This window comes from Ahaetulla prasina, chromosome 2 (assembly GCF_028640845.1).
Source record: "Ahaetulla prasina isolate Xishuangbanna chromosome 2, ASM2864084v1, whole genome shotgun sequence".
NCBI lineage: Eukaryota > Metazoa > Chordata > Lepidosauria > Squamata > Colubridae > Ahaetulla > Ahaetulla prasina.
Window position 1 is genome coordinate 8430996 of NC_080540.1, and position 18963 is coordinate 8449958.

The 18963-nt window shown below is 46.6% G+C and overlaps 1 protein-coding gene across 4 annotated transcripts in view; it reads right to left on the reverse strand.

Moving 5' to 3' along the window:
• LOC131193105 (zinc finger protein 268-like) overlaps nucleotides 1–18074 on the reverse strand; it is a 95573-nt gene extending 77499 nt beyond the window's left edge. For 2 of the 4 annotated variants that reach the window (XM_058172946.1, XM_058172938.1), the window contains exons 1-3: nucleotides 17977–18074; nucleotides 16839–16995; nucleotides 3–116 (exon numbers count right to left, since the gene is read on the reverse strand). The gene's annotated coding sequence lies outside the window, so the exon portion shown is untranslated. The remainder of the gene's footprint in view (nucleotides 1–2; nucleotides 117–16838; nucleotides 16996–17976) is intronic. The other 2 variants (XM_058172940.1, XM_058172933.1) reach the window with 1 other exon arrangement.
• Between the last annotated feature and the right edge of the window lie 889 nt (nucleotides 18075–18963).

Genomic DNA, 18963 nt, shown 5'->3' on the forward strand with positions numbered 1-18963 from the left:
ACCAGCTGGGGAAAGAGAAGAACTGAGTGCTTTTCTGAAGGCTCAATTTGCTTTCATTTTCAAAGTTGCTGGTTATTCTCAGTTGTCCGAAGTGCTCTTATTGGTATCCTCTTCATCTGTAAGATTTAAATAAATGTGTAAGTTTAAAATTGTTTCTTTATAAAATGATTGCAGAAGATGTGAAAAAAGTATACAAGTAAAAAGCAAACATGCAACAATGCTGAAATAGCTTCTAATGTTAATTACGATTCATTTGACTCATTGAAGATTACTGAGATCCAAGTTCAATACATTCAATCATGAAATACATTTGTTGACTTGGGTCAATCACAAATTCTTCATACTGCAATTATTGGGAAGAATCTCTGTAATTCAGATAAATGTTTTACCAAACATGCTATTTCTCTTTCATACTTCAAATGTTGTAACTGTAACTCAATATAAACTATGACAGATGGACATTTCTAAGTTTGGTGGAGTTATGGTCAAATAATATCGTTCAATTATTGTGACCCTATCCTCAAATCTAAAGAAGCGTTGGAATCAGAAGGATATTTGCCATTGATTTATCTGTTTACAATGGAAAGGAAGAATTGAACTAGACAAAAAGAGCTATGGATATTTATTTACTTATTTATTTATTTATCGTATTTGTATACCGCCTTATCTCCCTAGGGATTCAGGGCGGTTCACAGGCAAATAAAAAGGTACATACAAATACAGAATAAAATATCAATTAAAAAACTTATTCTACACAGCCAAATAATTAAAAAAGAACAATATAAATAATAAAACCCATTAAAACCAGTATAAATTTAAAATCTAATCCAGTCCTGCGCAGATGAATAGATATGTTTTAAGCTCGCGGCGAAAGGTTCGGAGGTCCGGAAGTTGACGAAGTCCTGGGGGGAGTTCGTTCCAGAGGGTGGGAGCCCCCACAGAGAAGGCCCTTCCCCTGGGTGTCGCCAAACGACACTGTCTAGCAGACGGCACCCTGAGGAGTCCCTCTCTGTGAGAGCGCATGGGTCGGTGAGAGGTATTCGGTAGCAGCAGGCGGTCCCATAAATAGCCCGGCCCTATGCCATGGAGCGCTTTAAAGATAGTTACCAGAACCTTGAAGCGCACCCGGAAGGCCACAGGTAGCCAGTGCAGTCTGCGCAGGAGAGGTGTCACATGGGAGCCACGAGGGGCTCCCTCTATCACCCGCGCAGCCGCATTCTGAACTAACTGAAGCCTCCGGGTGCCCTTCAAGGGGAGCCCCATGTAGAGAGCATTGCAGTAATCCAGACGAGACGTCACGAGGGCGTGAGTGACCGTGCATAGGGCATCCCGGTCTAGAAAGGCGGAACTGGCAACCAGGCGAACCTGGTAGAAAGCTCTCCTGGAGACGGCCAAATGATCTTCAAAAGACAGCCATTCATCCAGGAGACGACCAAGTTGCGCACCTCTCCATCGGGGCCAATGACTGCCCCAACAGTCAGCCGGACTCAGCTGACTGTACCGGGATGCCGGCATCCACAGCCACTCTGTCTTGGAGGGATTGAGCTTGAGCCTGTTTCTCCCCATCCAGACCCGTACGGCTTCCAGACACCGGGACAGCACTTGATAGCTTCGTTGGGTGGCCCGGTGTGGAAAAGTACAGCTGAGTGTCATCAGCGTACAGCTGGTACCTCACACCGAAGCCACTGATGATCTCACCCAACGGCTTCATATAGATGTTGAACAGAAGGGGCGAGAGAATCGACCCCCGCGGCACCCCACCAGAGGGGCGCCTCCGGGGCGGCCCCTGCCCCCCGTCAACACCGCTCATGATCGGTCGGAGAGATAGGAGGAGAACCACCGATAAACGGTGCCTCCCACTCCCAATCCCTCCAACCGGCGCAGCAGGATACCATGGTCGATGGTATCAAAAGCCGCTGAGAGGTCTAATAGGACCAGGGCAGAGGAGCAACCCCTATCCCTGGCCCTCCAGAGATCATCCACCAACGCGACCAAAGCCGTCTCCGTGCTGTAACCGGGCCGGAAACTGGACTGGAACAGGTCTAGATAGACAGTTTCCTCCAGGTGCCGGGGAAACTGACATGCCACCATACTCTCTACAACCTTCGCCGCGAAGCGAAGGTTGGAGACTGGACGATAATTACCTAAAACAGCCGGATCCAGGGAAGGCTTCTTGAGGAGGGGCCTCACCACCGCCTCTTTCAAGGCAGTCGGAAAGACTCCCTCCAACAAAGAAGCATTCGTAATCGCCTGGAGCCAGCCTTGTGTCACCTCCTGAGTTGCCAGTACCAACCAGAAGGGGCACGGGTCCAGTAAACACGTGGTGGCATTCAACCTACCCAGCAACCTGTCCATGTCCTCGGGAGCCACAGGGTCAAACTTATCCCAAACAATGTCAACAAGACCGCCCTCAGACGCCCCATCTGGATCCCCGCAATTTTGGTCCAGACCATCCCGAAGCTGAACGATTTTATCGTATAGATAACCGTTAAACTCCTCAGCACGTCCCTGCAACGGGTCATCCCGCTCCCCCTGGTGAAGGAGGGAACGGGTCACCCGAAACAGGGCGGCTGGGCGGTTATCTGCCGACGCAATGAGGGAGGAGGCGAGCAACGCCGCTTCCCTCAGTGCCACAAGGTAGGTCCTATTATAGGACCTAACTTGTGTCCGATCAGCCTCCGAACGACTGGACCTCCATGAACTCTCTAGGCGTCTTCTCCGGCGTTTCATCCCCCTCAGCTCCTCGGAAAACCAAGGAGCTGGTTGGGATCCGCGAAGGCACAACGCGGTCTAAAGCCCCAGCCGCGGCCCGTTCCCAGGCCGCGACTAGTTCCTCAGCCGTGCCGTGAGCCAGACCCTCAGGAAATGGCCCAAGCTCCGTCTGGAACCTCTCCGGGTCCATCAGGCGCCTGGGACGGGACCCACGTATTGGTTCCGTCCCCCTGCGGCGGTGAGTAGCTGTCAGAAAGTCTAGGCGAAGGAGGGAGTGATCTGACCATGACAAAGGTTCAGTGACTACATCCCTCAAGTCCAGATCCTTCAACCACTGACCAGAGATAAAAATCAAGTCCAGCGTGCCACCCCCTGTGTGAGTAGGGCCATCGACTACTTGGGTCAGGTCCAAGGCCGTCATGGAAGCAATGAACTCCCGAGCTGCTGTCGATGATGTGCCGGAAGATGGCAAGTTGAAGTCCCCCATGACTATAAGTCTGGGGGTCTCCACTGCCACCCCAGCCAGCACCTCCAAGAGCTCGGGCAGGGCGGCTGTCACATAGCAAGGAGCCAGGTACGCGACAAACAAGCCCATCTGACACCTATGACCCCACCTCACAAAGAGGGATTCACACCCGGCAATCTGAGATACAGTGGTCTCCCTCGGCTCTAGACTCTCTCTAATAACCACCGCCACTCCCCCACCCCTACCCTGAGCCCTCGGCTGATGGAATGCACGGAAACCCGCTGGGCACATTTCCACAAGGGGCACACCCCCTTCAGTGCCCAACCAGGTTTCCGTAACACCTATAAGATCTGCGGCACCCCCCCTGAATGAGATCATGTATTAGGGGGGCCTTATTGACCACGGACCGGGCGTTGCACAACATAAGCCAAAGGCCCAGGCTCTGAGGGTCTTGGCCATCCGGGAAACGAGAGAAGGAAGGGGGATCGGGGCACGCGATCGCCTGCAAACATCGAGCGCGTGCCCCCCCAAAACGATACGATCCCCCCCTTCCGCCATATCTGCCCCTCCCACTTACCGTACAAATGGAACCACCCTCACCAAAAGGAACGCAATCCTCCCCTGTAACCTTCGAACCTGTTAAATGGACGCAGCAAGCACGCGCAGGAACTAGCTCCCCACCCAACGGGCTGCCCCCAGCACCCACCCTTGCCCTCCCACCCCTTAAAAATTCCCTATCTAAAAAACCCCAAAGGCTCTTCCTTGACGCATGCCACCTCTGTGGGTCCCAAGACCCGTCATTGAGGCCAGCCCTCGGTAATAAAGCGGGCCACTCCTGCGAGGCAGGGACACTTCGCAGGCGCAAGCGTTCCTGTACCGAATATCGCATAAATATCGCATAAATATCGTATAAATATATGATTTTGTGAAAAATGAATTGGAAATGAATTGTTGAAAATATTATTGCTATGGTTTATAAACTACTATTGAAATTGAATGTCAGCCCTGGGGCCCATCTTTTCTTTTGGATCTTAAAGCCTGCCACATTTAGTGCCTGAGACATCGAGAGCGGGAATTGTGAGCTGGCTGAGATATATAGCCATAACAACATTCTTTTCTCTGGGAGTTAAGGACGTTTAGTCTGCACCTGGATAGGCGACTGGGGAATGTCTCCAGTTGGGATGGTGGAGTGTTTGGATCGTGTGATGGACACGTGGGTGCAGGGGATGGAATTGCCTGCCTTGGAGTCTTCATTGGTTGAGGCTCTTACTTGGAACCATGACACTGAACTTGCAGAATGGGTATGTAAAGCATTATATGATTCAGTGGGCAAAGAACTTTGGATGTAATATAATCCTTAACTCATCTTCCAGTTGCTGCTCTTCCCTTGGAAGTGCACAAGAGCCACTCTGCACACCATATTCCTCCCATGAGTGAGCCAGACATTCCCTTCTGCTTCTCCTCCCCCATCCTTTCTAGCAATGCAGTACTTGATGTTTTAATTCCTTTTAGCTCCATCAGATGCCACTATTATATTATTGGCTTTTTAGTCACAGAAGCTGCTTATCTGACTGCCATCTCGGAACAGGAGGCCAAAAAACTGGCTTGTCCTGTCTCTACCTAAGGCGTTTGCAAGATGTTTTCACTGATTACATGCTATCAAGTCATTTTTTGATTCCTAGTAACCTATCATTCCAACTGAGCCAAGTAAAATATGGAAATCTGACACCACTTACCTTGTGAAGATTAGCTACGTGCCGAGCCCTAAAAGTTCATGAAGTTCTTACAGAATAAAAGTTGGAAAGAACTCCAAGCAGGAAACCCTGTACCATTCTGGACCACTGGTTATCCAATCTCCACTTAAAAACTTTCATTGATGGAGCCCCCACAACTTCTGGAGGCAAGCTGTTCACTGGAAGGCCAAAGAAACTTTCAAATTCTGATGTGGAAATTCACTAAGGACCCGGCTCAGCATCTGGCAGTTTAACTGGGATACCAAGTTGATCCTACTACAGTCTGAAGAAGCCCTATCAGGAATGGTCTTTGTGGGTGGGTAGCAGCCAAGACACAACTTTTACAGAAGGGGAACAGGATGAAAAGGCTAAGATATGCCAAACCTCACAAAAACTGAACTAAGGATCAGTAAAAAAGAATGTTATGGAATGATGAATCCAAGATTGAAATTTTTGTTGACAATCCAATTGTCAACAATATGTGAGAAGAGTTGGAGAGAGAGAGATAAATGAGTGTTGTAGCCTTCAGGGAAACATGGTGCAGCATCTGTCCTGGTTTGGAGCTACATTTCTGCAAGTGGCATTGGCAATATTGATGGGATCATGAACGCTGGAAAGTATAGAGAGGTTTTAATTCGTCATGCCATTCCTTCCGGAAAGGGCCTGGTTGGGAATGGGTTTATTTTTCAGTATGATAACAGTCCTAAGCACACTGTTCCTGCAGTGAAGGGATATTTAGAGAGAAAGAGAGCTGATAAAACACAGTGATAGACTGGTTTCCACAGAGTTCAGATCTGAATATCATGAACACTGTATGGGATCAGTTGGATAGAGAAAGAAATAAGACAACCTAAATCTAAAGAATAACTTTGGGATGTGCTAAAAGAAGCCTGGTATAATATACCAGAAAATAACCACAGAAAACTTCAGAACAGTCTCTCCCAAGAGTTCCAGAAGTGCTTAGAGCCAAGGTAGTTCACAATAAATGCTGACTATTCCCTGAAGAAACCATTTTGTTCTGCGATTTCTTGTTTGTTTCCATTTTATATACATATTTCTTGTATTTCCTATTTGAACCTTAATATAAAAATGGAAAAATAATTATGGTCATTAAAACTTTGCTAAAACAAACCTAATGATGGCTTAAAACATTTGCACAATACTATTACTTTTCCTTTAAAGGCATGTTTTGAAGCAGTAGACTTCCAAAATTATGAGGAAGCGGTCAACAGAAATCCTGAGAGCAGGGACTTCCGGTTTGGCACCGTAGGTGATTCAATCACCACGACCAAACGCCGAGATCTATTTTGGACAATAAAGGATTATACCGGACAGAACAAAAGTGGGAGAACTTTATGCAAGTAGCTAAGCCAATTCCCCGTTACTTTGTATCAAGCTTGAAAATAGCAAGAAAATGGTGGCGAGTTTTTAACAAGCTAACGAGTGGAAAGCGAAAGTGACAGAACTTTTACTGCTTGCCGTCTGCCGCTGGTAAATTGCATGCTGTTTGCTACTTTTATTCCTTGCTGCCTGCTGATAGAATCTATGGGAGATTTTTAAATACTGTTTTAAAAGACTGTGTTTTTAGGAGGTTAAGAAGATTTAAAGTGAATATTAAGTTGGAAAATAAATAAATAAATAAACAATTTTATAGAAGATGGCAGCCAAACAATTAAAGTCTACTGTAACAAAGAGTTCTGGAATTTGTTCAGTTGGCGCCTCTCCAGCTCATACCGCAGATACTAAAACATTGAATTTGGAGGCGTTACAGGAGAACCTGAAGGATTTTATACAAGAAAAAGTTAAAGTAATAACTGATGAGATATCTGAAATGAAAGAGCAGATATTAGAAATTCGAGTGGGAAATAAAAAAGAAGGATTTGTAATTGCAGTACAAAGTTTGGCAACAAATGTGATTTTATTAGAGGAGGAAGTTGAGTAAATCAAGCAATTTAATTCAAAATTAGAAAATAAAATGGATGAATTTCCAAGTAAAATGGAAAAAACAGATGATGAAATAGTTTTGATACAATATAGGAATATGGAATTTACTTTAAGAATCCATGGCTTAAAGGAGAATAAACAAGAGAATTTAAGGGAAATTTTTTCTGAAGCATTTGCTGAGATATTAGCAGCCCATCCAGCAGATGTGGCTTATCAAATTGACAAAATATATCGTGTGAATTCTTGGATAGCAAGGCAAAAAAAGTTGCCAAGGATGCTGTTATTTATTTTACAAATAGAACAGTGAGAAATCAGATTCTGCAAGCTTCATATAAGTGGGAGAAGATTCAGGTTGCTAGTCAAGATATCTTAATATTAAAGGAAATTCCACCAAAAATGTTAAGGGCTAGGAAGGAATTTGCCTTCCTGGTGAATGAACTTAAAAAACGCCAGATTGAATATAGATGGGATATTCCAACTGGTATAATAGTATATTATGCAGGGAAAGTACATCGTCTCAATACAGTTGGAAAAGCAAGAGAATTTTATGTTGAGGCATTAAAAGTTGGAAGTCTTCCCCCATTGGAAGCTAGAAGAAGGGAGGCTGAAGTGAAGGAAAGAGAAGTGAAGCAGGTACAAGAACAGATTGTGATGGAAGAAGATTTATTACAAGTGTTGGAAATACCTACGACGGGTTCAGATTCAAAGGAACAAAGGCTGACAAGAGCTGCTGCTAAATGCAAGGAACAAGAGATGAAGGCACAACAACTGGCAACTACAACGGAAACAGTGGGAGGAGCAAAGCCTAAAGCAAAATGTGATCTGCAGCTGGTGTTCCAAAAGTTTCCTTTGGCCGATAATGGCAATTAAACTATTATCTTGGAATGTTAATGGTTTGAATTTACCACAGAAGAGAAGGAAAGTATTTCATTATTTGAAACAATTTAAAAATGACATTACCTGTTTACAAGAAACACATATTAGATCTTTAGACCAGAAATATTTGATAAACTCAAAACTGGGAGTACATTTTGTTGCCTCCTCTTTGGAAAAAAAACGGTTTAGTTATATATATAAAGAAGGATATATCAGCAAAATTAATTGAGGTGGATAAGCAAGGAAGATACATTGCTATTGAACTTTTGTTGGAGGGAAAGAAGACATTATTAATAGGAGTTTATGCTCCGAATCAACAACAAGAAAATTTTTTCAAGTTTTTACATAAAAGAATAGTATTTTGGGATTATAAATCATATATATTAATGGATGATTGGAATGGTGTGTTGGATACTCGAAAAGACAAAAAAAAATTAAGGAAGATTTCAAGCCGGGCGAAATTACTAAAGGCTTTTTTTGAAATGATGGAGGACTTGGAATTAAGAGATATTTGGAGAGAACATAATACAGAAGAGAGGGATTTTACCTTCTTTTCTGATAGGCATCAATCATTTTCGAGGATTGATTTTATTTTGATTTCTAATGATTTGTACTCTAGAGTGAAAAAGACGAAGATTTGTTCAAGAACTCTATCTGATCATAGTCCGGTTTGGATTGAATTTGATCGGAAAAGGGAGGCTAGGAGATCATGGAGGTTGAATGAGAATTTGTTTAAATATGAAAATGTAAATGAATGTAAAAAGCATATGAAAGAATTTTTTATTATGAATATGAAAAAAGAGACATCTATAGAGATGATTTGGAACGCTAGTAAAGCTTATATGAGAGGAAATCTTATACAAGTGAACATTAAATATAGATTAAATATAGTTTATTAGAAATAAACTGCAGAAAAAGAAAAAGAATTGGAAGAGGAAATTAAAAAGAAAGAAGTTATTGATAAATAACCCAGGAAATAGTAAAATAAAAGAATCAATAAATATATTAAGAGGTCAGTTTAACATGTTGATGGCAGATCAAGTAGCAATTAATTTACAATATGTAAAACATAATACGTTTAATAATGCTAACAAGCCAGGAAGATGGCTTGCCTATTTAATAAGGAAAAAACAGAAATCACGAATGATTGATAAAATAGAATATAGGGGCAAAGAAGTGTATCAAAAGAATTTGATTAAAAAAGCATTTTAGAGTATTATACAAAGTTATATATTAGGAATATGATTGATGATAGAGATAGAAAGGTATTTACAACAACAAGGTATTTGTGAGCTTACAGAAAATCAAAGGGAAGAATTGAATCAATTAATTACTTCAGAGGAAATTATGTTAGCAATTAAGCAGCTTAAAATCGGTAAAGCACCAGGTACAGATGGTTTAACAGCTGTTTATTATAAAAATTTACAAAATGAGATGGTTGAACCACTTAAAGAGTTATTTAATAAAATTCAAATGGGAGGGGATGTTCTCCCTTCATGGAGGACAGCTTTTATTTCGTTAATACTGAAGGAAGATCGAGATGGTATTAAAGCAGAGAATTATAGGCCAATATCACTTTTAAACACTGATTACAAGATATTTGCCAAGATACTTGCTAATAGATTAATGCCAGTGATGAATCAAATAATTCATAATGATCAATCAGGATTTATTAAGGGTAGGCAGATGAGATATAATGTGTGGCAAATTGTAAATTTACTTGAATATTTGGAACGACACAACCAAGTCTCAGCGGCACTCTTTTTTCTGGACGCTGAAAAAGCTTTTGAGAGATTGGATTAGCAGTTTTTGTTTAAAGTAATAGAAAAAATGCAATTTGGGGATTATTTTATCCATGCAATTAAAGCAATTATATCAGAAGCAAACAGCACAAGTAATAGTAAATGGTGGGTTAACAGAAACGTTTAAAATTGGGAAAGGGACGAGACAGGGATGGCCCTTGTCTCCATTACTTTTTATTTTAACTTTAGAAATTCTTTTGAATAAAATATGTGGTTCTGATCGAATAAAGAGAATTAGAATTAAACATCAAGATTATAGATTAAGAGCCTTTGCAGATGACTTGGTTGTTACTGTATCTCAACCAATATATTCAGCAACTGGTTTAAAAGAAATAATTGGTCAGTATGGTAAAGTATCTGGATTTAAGGTGAATCAGCAAAAGACAAAGATGATAACTAAAAATATGAATATACAACAAAAGGAAGAGTTAGAAAGATCTACAGGTTTTGAAATCGTTAAAAAGGTTAAATATTTAGGAATATATATTACAGCTTCAAATGTCAAATTATAAAAAAATAATCATGAGGTATTGTGGCAGAAGGTATGGAAAGAAATGGAGAATTGGAAGAAGTTACAATTATCCTTGCTGGGAAGAATAGCAGCTATACAAATGAATGTTTTGCCCAGGTTTCTATTTTTGTTTCTAATTAATTAATTAATTAATTAATTAATTAATTATTTATTTATTTAAATTTTTATACCGCCCTTCTCCCGAAGGACTCAGGGCGGTGTACAGCCAAAGATAAAAACAATAAAATATAAAGATTTAAAATATCAATTTAAAATACATATTCAATAATGGCCGAATTAAAACCGTCAATTGATCCAACCTAAAATAGCCCATATAAAATTACAAAAGGTTAAAATTTAAAATTTAAAAATCAGGCCAGTCCCGCTTGGATAAATAAGTAAGTTTTTAATTCCCGGCGAAAGGTCCGAAGGTCAGATATTTGACGCAAACCGGGGGGGAAGTTCGTTCCAGAGGGTAGGTGCTCCAACAGAGAAGGCCCTTCCCCTGGGGGCCGCCAGCTGGCATTGCTTGGCGGACGGCACCCTGAGAAGACCCTCTCTGTGGGAGTGTACGGGTCGATGGGAGGCATAAGGTAACAGCAGGCGGTCCCGTAAGTAGCCGGGCCCTAAGCCATGGAGCGCTTTGAAGGTGGTAACCAGAACCTTGAAGCGCACCCGGAAGACCACAGGTAGCCAGTGCAGACTGCGCAGGAACGGTGTTACCCGGGAGCAACGTGCTGCTCCCTCGATCACCCGCGCAGCTGCATTCTGGACTAACTGGAGTCTCCGAGTGCACTTCAGGGGTAGCCCCATGTAGAGAGCATTGCAATAATCCAGACGAGAAGTGACGAGAGCATGAGTGACCGTGCATAAGGTATCCCGGTCCAGAAAGGGACGCAATTGGCGAACCAGGCGAACCTGGTAAAAGGCTCTCCTAGAGACGGCCGCCAAATGATCTTCAAACAATAGCCGTCCATCCAGGAGAATGCCCAAGTTGCGTACCCTCTCTGCTGGGGCCAATGACTCGCCCCCAACAGACAGCCGTGGTTGCAGCTGACTGTACCTGGGTGCCGGCATCCACAGCCACTCCGTCTTGGATGGATTGAGTCTGAGTCTGTTTCTCCCCATCCAGACCCGTATGGCTTCCAGGCAACGGGACAGCACTTCGACAGCTTCATTGGGGTGGCCCGGGGTGGAAAAGTACAGCTGAGTGTCATCAGCATACAGCTGATAACTCACCCCGAAGCCACTGATGACCTCACACAACGGCTTCATGTAGATGTTGAACAGGAGAGGCGAGAGAATCGACCCCTGAGGCACCCCACAAGGCGCCTCGCGGTCGATCTCTGCCCCCCTGTCAACACCGTCTGCGACCGGTCAGAGAGATAGGAGGAGAACCACTGATAAATGGTGCCTCCCACTCCCAAACTCTCTAACCGGCGCAGCAGGATACCATGGTCGATGGTATCAAAAGCCGATGAAAGATCTAACAGGACCAGGGCAGAGGAACAACCCCTATCCCTGGCCCTCCAGAGGTCATCCACCAACGCGACCAAAGCTGTCTCCGTACTATACCCGGACCGGAAGCCGGACTGGAACGGGTCTAGATAGACGGCTTCATCCAGGTACTGGGGAAGCTGCCATGCCACCACACTCTCTACAACCTTCGCCACAAAGCGAAGGTTGGAGACTGGACGGTAATTACCCAAAATAGCTGGGTCCAGGGAAGGCTTCTTAAAGAGGGGGATCACCACCGCCTCTTTCAAGGCGGCGGGAAAGACCCCCTCCAACAAAGAAGCATTTATAATTCCCCGGAGCCAGCCTCGTGTCACCTCCTGAGTGGCCAGCACCAGCCAGGAGGGACACGGGTCCAGTAAACATGTGGTGGCATGTAACCTCCCCAGCAGCCTTTCCATGTCCTCGGGAACCACAGAGTCAAACCCATCCCAAATAACATCAACAAGACGTGTCTCAGTCATCTCATCCGGATCATCACAATCTTGGTCCAAACTATCCCGAAGCTGAGCGATTTTATCGTATAGATAACCACTAAACTCCTCAGCACGTCCCTGCAAGGGGTCATCCCGTCCGTATAGATAAACCACTAAACTCCTCAGCACGTCCCTGCAAGGGGTCATCCTGTCCACCCTGGTGTAAAAGGGAACGGGTCACCCGAAACAGGGCAGCCGGGCGGTTATCTGCCAACGCAATGAGGGTGGAAACGTAGGAACGTTTCGCAACCCTCAGTGCCACTAGATAGGCTTTCGAAAAAGACCTAACTAGTGTCCGATCAGCCTCGGAACGGCTGGACCTCCAGGTACTCTCCAGGCGTCTTCTCCGGCATTTCATCTCTCTCAGCTCCTCAGAAAACCAAGGAGCCAATTGAGATCTACGCCGGGTCAGAGGCCGCAAAGGCACGACACGGTCCAAAGCCCCAGCCGCAGCCTGTTCCCAGGCCGCAACTAGTTCTTCATTTTGCCGTGGGCAAGATCCTCAGGAAACGGCCCAAGCTACGTCAGGAACCTCTCAGGATCCATCAGGCGCCTGGGACGGAAGCAACGTATTGGTTCCGTTTCCCTGCGGTGGTGAGCGGCGGTCTGAAAGTCTAGGCGGAGGAGAAAATGATCTGTCCATGACACCGGTATCGTCACTAAATCCCCTAATACCAGATCATTAAACCACTGTCCAGAGATATAAATCAGGTCCAGTGTGGACCCCCCCCGTGTGTGTAGGGCCATCAGTTACTTGGATCAGGTCCAAGGCCGTCATGGAAGCCTGGAACTCCTGAACCACCGTCGACGACAAGCCGGCCGATGGCAGATTGAAGTCCCCCATGACCAAAAGTCTGGGGATCTCAATCGCCACCCCGGCAAGCACCTCAAGCAGCGCTGTAGTCACGTAGCAAGGAGCCAGGTACGCGATCAACAGACCCATCTGATTCTTATGGCCCCACTTCACAAGAAGGGATTCACAACCGGCTATCTGAGGCACAGTGGACTCTCTCGGCTCCAGACTCTCTCTCATCACAACCACCACCCCGCCACCCCTACCCTGGGCCCTCGGCTGATGTAATGCTCGAAAACCCGGTGGGCACAGTTCAACCAGGGGTACACCCCCTTCTGCGCCCAGCCAGGTCTCTGTAATGCCCATAAAGTCCACGGACTCTCCCCGAATATGATCACAAATCAGGGGGGCCTTATTAACCACGGACCGGGCATTGCACAACATCAGCCGGAGGCCCGGGCCCTGAGGATCCTAGCCTTCCGGGGAATGGGTAAGAACTGAGGGACCGGAGCACGTTATCGCTTTTAAGCAGCGAACCCGTGCTCCCGAGGAATGATACGGCCCCTTGCTTCCGCCATATCTGCCCCTCCCACTTACCGTACAGATGGAACCAACCTCTACGCCTGGAACGAACCCCTCACCCCCCTCCCTCGGACCAGATAAAACACCATGGACAACCCCCGGGACTGGACTTACCCTCCCCGACGGGTTTTCCCCCCCGTCGCTTCCCTCCCCCCCTTTAAAAGACCCTTATTAAAAAACCTATGTACAAAACCCCAAAGATTCTTCTTCCTCGTATGCCACCTCTCCGGGTCCCAAGACCCCTCGTTAAGGCAGGCCCTCGATAACGCAGAGGGCCATTCCTGTGAGGCGGGGGAACACCGCAGTTGGAGAAGGTCAGCCAAGGAATATTTCATGCAAGAGATTAAATAACAGTGGGAAAAAGAAAGGTGATTCCCTAGCCGTTCGATGGTATCGCGGCCTACGGACAAAGTCAGGACAGTCACAATACCAAGGCCTAAAGGCCGGTAGGGGCAATTGTCAATTCGGCTGATGGATTCCGCCCTTTAATGCCGCCCATAATGGGTGCAGCAAAAGTTTTTGCCCACTGGTGTCGCCCATGATGATCCGGTCCAAGGCCATCCAAAATTGATGCCATAAATACCAGGAGCAGGAAAAAAGTTTTCAGCCGCAGATGTCAAATGATGGTTTATATAAAAAGTCAGCTAAAATCTAAATTCCGCCTGCATAAGCTACCCGTGTCTAACGCTGCTGGCGATGAGACGGAAAGCTGTCCAGCCGCCAGCTAATGATGACAAATGCGGCAATAATTGCGGCAATAACTGCCCACAGATGGATGGAAACGTAGATAACCATGCCGCTGAACAATGCCGCTGGAGGAGAAAGCGGCAAACTTCCAGCCGCTGATGACAAGTGCGGCCAGCAGCAGCAAACCACGATCCAACCCGGCCATTTCTAACGAGCGCCGCTCCGCGCCCCTTCAAAATGGCCAGCGCCATCTGCCGTTGCCGCCGATGGTATCAGTGCCGCTACTGGTATCTAAGCCGCTGATGGTATCAATGCCGCTATACGATACCGCCACTGGCCAACGCGTCGCACGCCAATGTCCTGAGCCGCCGCCAATGTCCTGAGCAGCCGCCGGGCCACGAAACCGCAATCCGGCCCTTTCCAGCGGGCACCAAGCTCCGCGCCCAGCCAAAATGGCCACCGGCAACCGTCCGCCACTCGCCCGCATCTCCAGCCTCGTTCCCGGCAGCCGAGGGTCTAACAAGACGATACCGGTCAAACAAGATGAGTCTGGATTACTGCAAATGATACCGGTACTTAAGAGCGATATCAAATTACAGGAATGGCAAAAGGGGGTTAATAATTTTGTATGGATGGACAAAAAACCAAGAATAAAATTAAAAATAATGCAGGACACAAGGGAAAGGGGGGGTCTTAAAATGCCTAATTTAAAATTGTATTATGAAGCAGTTGTCTTATCATTAATTACTGATTGGATTAATTTAACTGAGGAAAGATTTTGAATATAGAAGGTTATGGTTTATTATATGGGTGGCATGCCTATTTATTATATGATAAGAAAGCTGATAAGATATTTAAAAATAATATAATTAGAAATGCATTATTGAGGGTGTGGAGGAAATATCAATATAAATTAGACGGAAAGATACCAATATGGGCAATCCTGAAACATATGATAGAAAATATAAATATATATCAAATATAATATATATCAAAAGATGGAGGTAGATGGAGATAAATGGAGGTAGTTACTTATAAAGAACTCCTTTGTATGGAAAAGGGGGAATTACCTGGAGGAAACTGTCTATCTAGACCCGTGCCAGTCCGACTTCAGGCCTGGGTATAGCACGGAGACGGCTTTGGTCGCGTTGATGATCTCTGGAGGGCACGGGACAGGGGTTGTTCCTCTGTCCTTGTCCTGTTGGATCTGTCAGTGGCTTTTGATACCATCGACCATGGTATCTTGCTGCGACAGTTGGAGGGTTTGGGAGTGGGGGGCACCGTTTTTCGGTGGTTCTCCTCCTACCTCTCCGACCGTTCGCAGACGTTGTTGACAGGGGGGCAGAGGTCGACTGCTAGGCAACTCACTTGTGGGGTTCCGCAGGGGTCGATTCTCTCGCCTCTCCTGTTCAACATCTATATGAAGCCGCTGGGGGAGATTATCCGTGGTTTCGGGGTGAGTTGTCAACTGTACGCTGATGACACTCAGCTGTACATTTCCACCCCGAACCACCCCAACGAAGCTGTTGATGTGATAACCCGGTGCCTCGAGGCCGTTCGGGTCTGGATGGGGACGAACAGACTCCGACTCAACCCATCCAAGACAGAGTGGCTGTGGATACCATCGTCCCGGCACAGTCAATTAACTCCATCTTTGACTGTGGGGAATCGTTGGCCCCCAGGGAATCGGTGCGCAATTTAGGCGTTCTCCTGGACTGGCTGTCTCTAGAAAACCATCTGACGGCCATTGCCAGGGGAGCTTTTTAGCAGGCTCGCCTGATTCGCCAATTGCGCCCTTTCCTGGATCGGGTCTCGTTATGTACAGTCACTCATGTCCTCGTTACTTCCCGTCTGGATTACTGCAATGCTCTCTATATGGGGCTCCCCTTGAAGAGCACCAGGAGGCTCCAACTGGTACAGAATGCGGCCGCGCGGGGGATCGAGGGAGCTTCTCGTAGCTCCCATGTAACACCTCTCCTGCGCAGGCTGCATTAGTTGCCGGTGGTCTTCTGGGTGCGATTCAAGGTTCTGGTTATCACCTTTAAAGCGCTCCATGGCATAGGACCGGGATATTTACGGGACCACCTACTGCCGTCAGTAACCTCCCATCGACCTGTGCGCTCCCATAGAGAGGGCCTCCTCAGGGTGCCGTCAGCCAGACATGATCCCTCTTTTCATGATCCCTCTCCATTTGAAATCTCTGAAAATTGCTGCAAATGCTGAGAGCAGTTAGGAAAGGAGGTTGCACGAAATTCCCTCAATTAGGCTGTGATCTGTGATTGTTGTGCTGTCTTTTGGCTCCTTTTATCCTTGGGGAACATGTAACTCTATTGGTGGAAAGGGGGAATCAAGTTGTTGTTTGGGTGCAGCTTCATTTTAGAGATGAAAAAACCCTTAACACAGGAGAAGGAAGGCAGGAAATGGATCCTTCTACTCGGAACAAGGGGTTCTTCCATATTTTTGGGAGGAGAGCGGTGTGCATTTATGAGAGCCAAAAATCGGATGGCACAGTTAGTTATGCATTTTAATGCAATTTGTTAGTCAGAAAATATGCTACCAGACTCCTCTTGACATAACGTAGAAGGGTAGATATTGTATTCATCAAATCGCAGCAGCTGATGCCGGGGTGAAAGATGGCGGGTGTTGTAGTCGAACCACTTCTGCAGGGCTCTCCGGCTAATCTTTAATAACGATGAATTCCTACTTTGCATTTAGAGGGGCAGGTTAGCATATGCAATTACCTTTTTCGATCTCGATCTTTGTTCTTCATCTTTTGGGCTTTCCTGGGGGGAGGGGGTGTGTGACTGTCTGTGGCATTGCTTGCCGGACGCCCCAGTCACCTTCTCCCGGCAGCGGCTCCAACGAAGGGGTTAAACGCAGAGAGGTTTCCTTTTGCGCCTAGAGAGGAGGCAGGAAAGAGGGAAAAATAGGGGCCGGGAACCCAGTTTCCTGTCCCTCCTCCTTCCCATTCTGCTCTCCCTACGGCTTTTAAGTCGGGGCTGCGGAGATCCCCTCTCGGGGAGGGGCGCCAGGTGGGCAAGGGCGCTGCGATAGTGGGAGGGGGCGGGGGGGGGCAAGGAGGAGGAGGGATTCTTTGGGGAGGGAAGGAAAGCGAGGTGGGGGTTTCCCCAGTTGCCCCCCTTCCCCTTCGGACCCTCCGCCTTTCCTTGCAAGGTTTTCTGCGCCGCCGCTTCTCCTCCTCCTCGGTTGCTGCTTCTGCGAATGGCTCTCAGGTCCCCTTAAAATCCTCCTTCCGAGCCCCCCCCTCCTTCCCCAAAGCCCCACATTTGGTGCAGGTCGGCTCCCAGGGTGAGGCCGCCTGGTGTTGGGGAAGGTTGGGCACCACCGTTTCCACCTCCCCCTCTGGCTGCTGGGGAGGATCTGCCTCCCGGGGTCTGGAGGGGAGGGAGAGGATGTGGGCTCAGAGGGATCGTGGCTGGAGGGGCTCCCTCCGAGGGCGGGATCCTGTCCACAACCACTCTGGTGACATTCCTATTGAAGCAGTCCTCACTTACTGACTGCATTTGGGACTGGCATCTGTGTCACTAAGCAGCCTGATCAGGAAGCATGAAATCACATGGCAGCGCTAATTTAAATCTTTAAATCTTAAAGCGACCAGTGGAAGGGCTTGTCTTCCCAACTTATGGGTGCTCCTCACTGGAGGCTCCGAAGAAGATACTGGACAGCCATTTGTCTGAAATGGTCTAAGTCCTCATGCTTTGAGCAGGGGGTTGGACTACATGATCGCCAAGGTCCCCTCCGACTGTGTTTTTCTCTATTCTATTCTCTATTCTAGTTGCTTCTCTGCTTCCACGCTGCGGGGGAAACCCAGCAGCCTTTCCTGCTCCCAGCCTCTCCTCCAACCGGTCCTCCACTCACCCACCAGCTGCCGCTTCGACTCTTGGAAGAGCCCAGAAGCTCCTCGGCCACCTCCTTCCTCCCGTGAGCGATCCGCTGGATCCTGCACTCCTCTCCCCTCCCTTCTAGCAATGCAGTACTTGATGGTTTTAACTCCTTAAAGCTCAACCCCACATGCCTCCACTTACTGTAGCCACGGCTTTCTAGGCGCCGATGCTGCCCATCTGACCGCCATCTCCCGATAGGAGGGGGTAAGACAGGCGCCTCCCGTCTCTACCTAGGAAGGCGTTTGCAAGACGTTTCCACCGATTCCATGCCATCCAGTCATTTTCCACTATTCCGGACATTATTCTGGCTGAATAATTCATGAAGTTCGTACAGAATAAGAGTTGGAAGGGACCAATTCTCCAAGCAGGGGAGCCTATGCTATACAATGTCCTTCCTGTTGAAGACTACTTCAGCTTCAATCACAACAATACAAGAGCAAACAATTGATTTAAACTTAATGTTAACCGCTTCAATCTTGATTGCAGAAAATATGACTTCTGTAACAGAAGTTACAGACTTCTGTTAATGCTTGGAACACACTACCTGACTCTGTGGTCTCTTCTCAAAATCCCCAAAGCTTTAACCAAAAACTGTCTACTATTGACTTCACCCCATTCCTAAGAATTCCTAAGGAATTCACCCCATTCACTTCACCCCATTCCTAAGGAGCGTGCATAAGAGCACAAACGTGCCTACCTTTCCTGTCTCTTTTGATCTACCTTCGCTCTGAGCAACCTCCCCAATTTCCAGAGGTAGATTTCCGCCTTGATTATTCTGAGGCAGGCACCTTGTGCAAAATCCATGGAGGGCGCTACTTTGTAAAAAGCTGATCTAGAGATTCCTGAACTTTTTTTAGCCTGACTGGAGATCAGAACTGCTTTACATCCTGTTAGAAGAAAAATCCAGGTCCAGTTCCAAGCTGGGAATAAAATGGAGGCTTTTTAAGAAAAGAGGTCCGTT